Raw genomic sequence first — 9,440 nt, 5'->3', positions numbered from 1 at the left:
CCTAAATAGGGACTTAGATGCTTTACTCTAGGCACCCAGTTAAAAAAAATTGTGTCCATAAAGGTGTGTGTGAAACCAAGAGAAAGGCTTGATAAAGAAAAGAATTGGCAAGTCACCTTGAAAAATGCCCCCCTCCTTCGGAAATACAAATCTATAGACCAGGGAGAGCATGTTCTATCTCTGGCTACATTCAAGATACAGGGACAAAGCCATGCAAGCTTACTCCATCCACTCCCCACGATCCTCAAGCAAGTGCACAACACCTAATGATCAAAGATGACAAAGAATGCTAAAATCTAGAAGAACCAGCACAGACCCCTGACTTTACTCCATCACTACAGAGAGGTTAAAGAACAATGGGACCAGTACAGTCTCTGGATCATGTTTAGATCTGGATTAATAGAACTCAGAGAAACTAGACTTCTGCTACCAGTGTCACAACATAGAATCATAGGGTTGGAAGGGACCTCAGGAGGTCATCTAGTCCAACCCCCTGCTCAAAGCAGGACCAATCCCCAATTTTTGCCCCAGATCCCTAAATGACCCCCTCAAGGCTTGAACTCACAACCCTATGTTTAACAGGCTAATGCTCAAACCACTGAGCTACCCCTCCCCCAAACACAGGAGGGGAGTCAGAGAAAGAAACAGTGACCTGTTTCCACCCAGTTTCAAACTGGAAACCTTTCACGTGTTAGGCGAATGTGATAACCACTACACTACGGAAACCCAACTTAAAAACAGGGCTGTTTCTGCCTCGTTCCGAACCAGGGACCTTTCGCGTGTGAGGCGAACATGATAACCACTACACTACAGAAACAAAATGGGAGTAAGGAACTGTTCCTTTTTCCTACAGCTATGTAGCTCCTAGCTGACCTCAACCTCAGATTAACATGAGGTTTATTACAGGTTAAGCAAAACTGTTATGTAACTAGCAACAACTGAGCAGGACAGAATCAAAATAGCCAAGCAAAGTGTCAAGGGCATCTCTGGACCTACCATATCCAGCACCAGCTGGTCGTAGCTTATTTGCAGCAGGTTATTAGAAGTGTAACAAAACGAAAACAAAACAAACAAGAAGATATGATTGATTTACAACTTTCTTGCATCACTCCAGACAAATACATAAAATTGAGACACTACTATATTTATGCTTCATCTTTTGCTGATTTGGAGCTATAACTGACCCTGCAGAAGTATTTTCCCTCTAACAGTCATACGCCTCCTCAAATTTCTAAGCTGTCAACATACAGTGCTGAGAGCTTATTAAAGATTACAGATGACTGAATCATCATGAAATGATTTTTGAGAGCTCCAGGCAAGCATTTATAAAAGATGTTTCACAGACGGAAAAAAAGAAGGAAAGCCCCTTTAGCACTGATTGGGAACTATATGTAGGGCATCAGAATTAAAGCCTAGAAACTAGGTTTGTTTCAATTTGTGCCCATCAGAGCTTTGCTGAACAAGACAGAGAAACGCTGGCAAGCAGCCACTGACGAGACAGTACTGACAGGAAATAAGGGGAAACACAGTAACAGACAAGCGTACTGTGTCTAGTTGATTTCACAGTTACATAGAAAGAAATCCCAATGCAGGAGACTATTCCATATACTGCGTACGCTGATTTCTCACAGGGATAATTGCTGATTTGCAAAGAAGTACCAGGATAGAAAGGAAAATTTATATCAAACCATAGATTTCAATGAGATCTGGAGAATTGAACTTGGTGTTTAGGAGAGAAAAATAAAATAGGAAGAGGATCTATTGCAATAAAAACATTGTGATGGAGCACAATGGCAAATAAATACGTGAAACTAACTGCAGGGAAAGTAAGTGGAGAGGAATCTAGCTATGGGAGGATAAAAAATGAGTTCACAGCATCAAACTGAGGAGAACATTTTCAGGCAAGATTTGTACTTGGTTACATACTCTAACTGGTCACGTAATTAGTCGTTATTATTAATCATGTTTATTCGGTGATGTGCCTAGGGACTAAGGGCATGCTCTGGAATTTAAATTTGACCGTTAGAGCAGCGGACAGGGGCTGGGTCCAGGGCTAGAAGAGCAGCTGGGGCTGGCGCTGGAGCAGCGGCTGGGGCTGGGGCAGTGAACAGCAGTCAGTCGCTGGGGCTGGGGCAGCAGCTGGAGACTGGGTCCAGGGCCAGATCAGCAGCTGGGACTAGGTCTGGGGCTGGAGCAGAAATATATATATATATTTAGATGAATACTGGGGGGAGGGGGATACACATGCTTGTTGCCCCTTCTGCATGTTCTTGCCAGGGACTAACCAAGAATGGGCCCCATTGTGCTAGACATTGCACAAACACAGAATAGTAGCTGGTTCCTGCCCCTGAAGAGCTTACAATCTACATAGTCAAGACAGAAGAAGGGTAAGGAAAAGGGATGGACCAGAGCGATCGACGTGATGGCAGAAAATATCACGTTAGTTCCACAGTTGGTTTAATTTTTTTGGGCTGGATTTAGTAGAGGGTGGGATAAACTAAACAAAAAGACAAAAGAAGGGAGGGGATGGGGGGGGTGGGGGGACAGGGACAGAGTGGGGTTAGGAGGGAGGGGGAAGAAATTCGGAGGGGTAGTGAGATGAAGGGACTGTGAGCAAAGCGGTGGGAGGCGGTTGTAGCAAACAGCCAATCAGCATAAGCAAGTCGAAACTGTAGAAAATATTATCGGTATCCATGGGTCCCTAATGAAACTGTTTTGCAGCTGCTCTGCCAGGTTCAGTGTCTGTCTGGCTCCTCCCTGCAGTTTCTTTCCAAAGGTCACATTGCTGGCAGGATGGGCGACACCACCTGGGTCCTAGTCCCCTCTTCATCTGAGTGTGGGGAGTGCTGGGCAGAATCTGAGGCCACTGGGATTCTCAGGTGGAGGAGCAGTGTGGAAGGTTTGCAGTTGTGTTAAGCACAGAGATCAGAGTTTACACTATGTGTTACCCCCCATATATTTATTGTACTTTATTTAGTGTATTTATTTATTTGTTTTCTTTTGCAGAATGATCTAAACACCGGTACAACAAATATAAACATACATTCCAAAAATTACAGATTTGATCCATATAACCACTAAATCCTCTCCACTCATCCAGCCCAACCCAACAGTAATTTTACTTACCTCAACCCACTCACACCCTCCCTCAACAGCCTGGGGAAATAGAGAGTGACACAAAGGTCAACAAATTCAAGCTCTGTGAAACCAAGGGGAGAAGTGTGCTCCAGTTGAGGGTCTCTCACTGAGAGCTCCTTCCTAGAAATACTCTTTCCATATAAAACTGAGGGCTCCTAGCTACAAGTACCTCAATTGACCTCTACAGCTGTAGTATCACATGAAGAGATGGGAAGGCTCTAAACCATTCATGTTCAGCCTTTGGGACTTAAAGGTCAAAAGCAACACCTTGTATTGCACCCAGGAATGAAGTGGAAGCCAATGCAGCTCATGGAGCATTGCAGTAATGTATGCCCTGGGAGGAGCCCCAGGCAACAAGCCAACAGCTATGCTTTGCTCCAGTTATAATTTCCAAAGAGTCTTAGAGTGTAGCCAAATTTTGCAGTGTTCAAATTGTGCAAGGCACTTGGCAGAATAAATTAAGAGACAAATTTCCTGTCCTGAATAATTTACAATCTAAATTTAGACATGACATTACAAATGAGGTGACACAGCAGAAGTGATTAGAAGGTATGAGGAGAGGATGTCTTTCCTTCCATATGGGACAGTGTGAGAAGATGGATGAAGTCAGGAATGGGAGAAGTGAATGAAGAGCTCATCAAAGCTCTTGTTATTGATGGGGTGGAGGAGCAGAATGGGGTACCAAATAGGAGAGAAGCTCAAAGAGGTAGGTCAGGCTGAGTCACAAAGCCAGGAAAGCCAGAATAAGTAGTTTGAACTTGATGTGCTGGGCAATGACAAGCCAGTGCGGGGAGGAAGATGATTTTAGCGGCACCATTTTTGGACAGTCTGAAAATGAATGATGGATCAGGATGGCAAGAGAGGAGAATGTTGCAATATTAGCCATGCCTTGCAAATGGCCATATCAAATACAAGACCTCCCCAGAGATCACTGCTGCCAAGTGGTCTTCTACAAGCACGGACCAAGATTTGCTGTTTCCGTGGATATATTGACAGGCAGCAATAACACCCAGAACAGGAAAGCAATTGTGCTATACAATGAGGCTTTTGACAGGAAACACATAGGGACTGATATTTTACAGAAACATATCCACATTAATAGCAGAACCTTATAAAGTGGCTAAAAGCATGAGAGAATTAGATGCCATCCAGAAGAGATCGAAGTTAGACACGCATGCATTCACACACCTACTCAGAGATTGTGGATTTTCTTGTAAATTCAGTGATAAATGTTTACATCTTTCTCACATATCAGATATACATGTTCATGCTTCTCCCACAACCACCATCAAAATACAGGTATGCAAATCAGTGCAAAAGGGGGTGAGGAGGGTGGAGAACATGAATAAATCAAGTCTGGGAAAGTACATATTGCCTAATTTTGAACTCACTCACGCTGTGGGTTTAAAAATTCAGCCTGAATTCAAATGCAGTTGGGTTTGTGCTCCATTAGAAGAGACTGTAAAAAAGGCAGCAGAGATTGGAGTGATAAACATTCTCCTGGGAAAAATAGATACAGTATGCAGCACATACTCCCGCCCCCCCCGCCCCCGACCCATTTGTGGCGGCCTACCTTCTTGGGGATGTTCTTCTATCCTAATACATATCATAGGCTTCCCTCCAGATAACAAACATGGGCTAGATCCTCAGCTAGTGTAGACTGGTCTAGTGCCACTGATTTCTGGCATGATATATTTTTAAAAGGTGAATCATCCCTGGTGAAAATGGGTTTAAATTACAGGTGGAAGTTTTGGAGATTAGAAACAGTTTTACAAGCCTAAAATATTTTGTGAGGTTCTCAAAAGCTCAGAGTTTATAAGGCTCACCTACCACTAGTAAGCAATAGAAACATCTTGCCCAAATGAGCAAATCCATTGTATTCTTCCCTCTTGCTTGATAACCTAAGAAACAGTCACTGCAAGTTAAACCTGCCAAAGATGCAGTTTTACCTCATGTAAGTCCACCTCTTTTCCTTGTTTCCAGTTCTGCAGAACCAGCTTTTGACTGTCCTCTGCACTAGTATGGATGGGGAAGGATAGTCTTTCCTCACCTTATGCTCTTCACAATCAAGGACCAGTCACAACTGTAGCCCTTGAGCACAAGGGCTGTGTGAGGCTAACAAGAATGGGAAAAATCCAGATAGAATAGATGTTCAGCCAGAGAGGAGACCACACTCAGATCAGCCATGTAAGGAAGCACGCTTTGAACCCTGTAGCAAGGACCGTGATCCCCCTCAACACCAGACAGTTCCTCAATGCGTCACACAAGGTCTCCCATAGCTTTCAGTGAGTTATGGATGCCTCGCAATAGCCCTAGTGTGATTCAATTTCTTAAAAGCAATATAGTGCCTAGAGCTGGTTGAAGGAAAACGATGACCAGCTCTACTAAAGCGTTTTAAAGGCTGGGGGTGGGGAGGTATATGTTAGGATATAGATATTCAGGCCTGTCTGCAAAGGCCTATACTTTAAGAATTTAGGTGTATTCTTATCTCTTGGCTAGTTCTAGAGGTATAAAAGAAAGAATCAAAATCACTGTCTGCTGGTGTAAGGGCCTTCTCTTACTGTGACAGTCTGAGGCCCTGTTCTTAGGCTAGGCCTTTGGCTAGCAGCAGAGGCAGCCATAAGCTAGGAAGCGAACAGTCACATCCTCACATTCCAAACTAGTCACATTGAAATAAGGACAGGTTTCAGAGTAACAGCCGTGTTAGTCTGTATTTGCAAAAAGAAAAGGAGTACTTGTGGCACCTTAGAGACTAACCAATTTATTTGAGCATGAGCTTTCATGAGCTCACGAAAGCTCATGCTCAAATAAATTGGTTAGTCTCTAAGGTGCCACAAGTACTCCTTTTCTTTTTATTGAAATAAGGTGCTATTGGGCTGTTAGGCACTATCAGGACAGGATTGTATTCCTATCACCTCCAGAGAAAGGGAAGTGCCTAGAAAATGTAACAGGAAACTTAGTTTGATAGCATCCTGTCTGGCAAGAACTCACTTATCAATAGCTGGGATGTGAAATCCTCACTTCTGTATTGTCTTGTCATTATAGTTCCCACTTTGCTATTGTTTGTCTGTATAATCGCTGTCTGGTTCTGTGATTGTTCCTGTCTGCTGTATAATTAATTTTGCTGGGTGTAAACTAATTAAGGTGGTGGGATATAATTGGTTACATAATCATGTTACAATATGTTAGGATTGGTTAGTTAAATTTCAGGAAAATGATTGGTTAAGGTATAGCTAAGCAGAACTCAAGTTTTACTATATAATCTGTAGTCAATGAGGAAGTGAGTGGGTGTGGGTGGGAGGGGATGGGTGTGTGGGTGGGGGAGATGGGAACAGGGAATGGGAGTAAGGAAATTGGAATAATGTTTGGCTAAGGGCAGGAATGGGAACAGGGACACAGGTGTAAGGCTCTGTGGTGTCAGAGCTGGGAAGGAGGATACTAAGGAAGGAAACTGGAATCATGCTTGCTGGAAGTTCACCCCAATAAACATCGAATTGTTTGCACCTTTGGACTTCGGGTATTGTTGCTCTCTGTTCATGCGAGAAGGACCAGGGAAGTAAGTGGGTAAAGGAATAAGCCCTCTAACAGTATAAACCACTGATGAAAAAATTCTTCCTTTTTCAAAATGGAAATGTTGTGTCCCTGATATTTGATTGCTATCCTCCTTACTTTTGTATGTCCATAATCTCAAAAGTCAGATCCTTTCCCTCTTCTCAAGGAGACCATCTTTGCCTCCCACAGTGTTTCATGTGGGAGCAGAACAGGTGACATCAGTTCTGAGCAAATCTATGGAAAACAAGTGTTTCCCAAGATAGCGCTGGCCTGAAGAGAGCACCTCATCTAAAGCACACTGAATGACAACTGAGACCACATTTGTGGCATTTGCTTTTGTGTGTCTGCTAGGTACAGAAAGAAAAACACAACTGAGGCAAAACCCAACTCCCATGAAAATCTAAAGGACTCTTTACTTCAGTGGAAATTGGATGAGGTTCTTGGTTCTTGTAACAAAACATTCAATTTATGAGAACAACATCTAGTTACTGGAAGAAATTCAATGCAAGTGTACATACAGCCAATAACGGTAGAGCCTTATGCCTCTCACTTCCTCAGTCCTCTTTCCAGCTTCAGGATCTTACTTCCCAATACCAATTCTACAGATATAAAAACAACAATTTCCCTGCTGAATTCCTATTGTGCTACAATAAATGCCAAAAGATACCTACAGTCCAGAGAGTGCAGAATAGCTCTTCTGTTTACTAATTTAGAATCAGATCAGAAATGACTTTCAGCATATGCATGTATGTACTTTGTGCCTGTTGATCAACCATCTTAATGCATTTATTAAATGCAAGGTCCTTGTGGTATTTAAAAAATGTGTAGCCCTATGAGGCCATCCCTGGCGTGTGGAGAACAGGAAATAATCTCCTTGTTATCAGAGCTGTGATTCTTGCCCTGGCAGATAGAGACAGAAAAGCAAACTCCTGCCATCTTTTCTCAAATGCATTCCAACATGGAGGCCTATTACCCTGTGACTAACAGCTTTTACTTTGAAAAATATCCACCTGCATTCAAATAAGCCCTGATGTATTATCATGGCAATATGTGTTTTAATCAGACTCCCTGAGTGGAGCTTTCAGGGAAGGGTTGTTTTGGAGGCATTCCAAAAATATATGGAAATAAAGAGGAAAGATATAAGAGCACAATGACTCATGACACTTGGGGTGTAACTCTGAGGGCAGAGGGTGTCTCCTAGCAGGAAATGGAAGAGCAGATGAGCTTTTGAAATGAGTTTGGAGAAGTGATGTGGGAACATACAGTAACTCTACAAAATAAACATCCTTGGTCATTACATTGCTCTTCATTTACTCTCTCCACTTACAATACTATGGTCAATCTACAATGATGTATTTAAACACCCCCTCTAGCAAGTGCATATGACATATTAGGCAATATAACTGCTGATTCCATACACATTTCTTTTCAAATAATACCCACTCTAGTAATGTTCGTGTCAGGCTGACCCCAATGCATGGGACGGGGGGGGGGGGAAGGACAACGCACTGTCAGAATTAGAAAGCTGCCACCTCCTCCTCTTCTTTGAAAACTGCCTTTGGACTGGCAGCCCCTATTATGACCACTGAGACGATTAATTTATGCAAGCATATCCAATCTTTACTGTTATCTTATCTCCCTCTCCCCACTTCACCACTTTTTGTTCTGTTTATCCACCTGTTTCGTCTTGTCATAATTTTAGCTCTCTGGAAGGAGAAATATCTTTGTTTTAGTCAGGTGTACAATGCTTCCTAATCCCTGACTGAGACCTCCAGGCACCATCACTATAATAATCATCACCATCACCATCATCACCAGCACCACCCCAAAGGAATTTTCAGGTGTCAAGGTGAGTTTGTTTCCTTCCTCCTGACAGAGTCCATTTAGGACCATTATTTTTGAACTCAAAGGCAAATGATCTTCAAAATCTCTAGAACTGTGTAAGCAGTGAGGGTACAATCTCTGGATGTGTGAGATGTTGCCTAGTAATCTGTGGGTCTGTGTTACTAGCCTGTAGTTTTCTGAGAGTATAGTATATGAGGTTTTTTGTTTTGTTTTGTTTTGGGCAAAGGTAGGACTTACTGAAGAGGGATAACATCTAGTTTCATGACCTTATAGTTCCATTCTATACTTTCAAACTTCTCTGGAAAGACATCTGCTTCCATTTACTCAGAGGCAGCTCCCACTTTTCTGGCTGAGTAATACATATGGATATGGATATACCAAAGAGGTGGAGTTCCGATCGGGCTAGTGATCAAAATTACTTTTAGGATAGAGTTTGAGGCTTGGGTTTCAGGCCAGATCACGGTTTCTTTTGTCGTTGGATTCAGTGGCTCCAAAATCTCAGTGATGTTGGGCCTCAGCTGATCTTGAAAGATTTCTGCCATTTGCATGGTGGGAAAAACATCTTACAAAATCAACTGTTCTTTTCAGATTCTTACCACGATGGGTTGAACCCTTGCTAAAACAACTATTCCTGTGAAATTTTGGCTGTAACTGGAAAACAAACCTGTTTGGAACGAAAGCCTTAGGGACAGGTTTTTAGTGTTTTATAATGCCACCCCTCATTGTAGCTGGGAGTTCAAATATGAACTGCCCAAATTCAAAGGATTTTGGTTTTGAGGGTCCTTAAAAATTCATTTAAAAGAAAGAGTCATTGAGAAGGTTTTATCTCTCTCTCTCAAACCTTTTTACAAAGCACAAGTTAACCAGGAAGGGGAGAGAGGCCATGAGGCCTTTTTGCCCAGGAT

At 42.6% G+C, this 9,440-nt stretch overlaps 1 non-coding gene across 1 annotated transcript; it reads right to left on the bottom strand.

The window, feature by feature from the left end:
- Positions 1–744: 744 nt before the first annotated feature.
- TRNAV-CAC (transfer RNA valine (anticodon CAC)) lies at positions 745–817 on the bottom strand. Its single transcript has one exon. It is a non-coding gene; the product is annotated as a tRNA-Val (tRNA).
- Between the last annotated feature and the right edge of the window lie 8,623 nt (positions 818–9,440).

This window comes from Natator depressus, chromosome 3 (assembly GCF_965152275.1).
Source record: "Natator depressus isolate rNatDep1 chromosome 3, rNatDep2.hap1, whole genome shotgun sequence".
Classification (NCBI taxonomy): domain Eukaryota; kingdom Metazoa; phylum Chordata; order Testudines; family Cheloniidae; genus Natator; species Natator depressus.
Note: the sequence above shows the minus strand (reverse complement) of the source record. Positions and strands in the feature narration are given on the sequence as shown.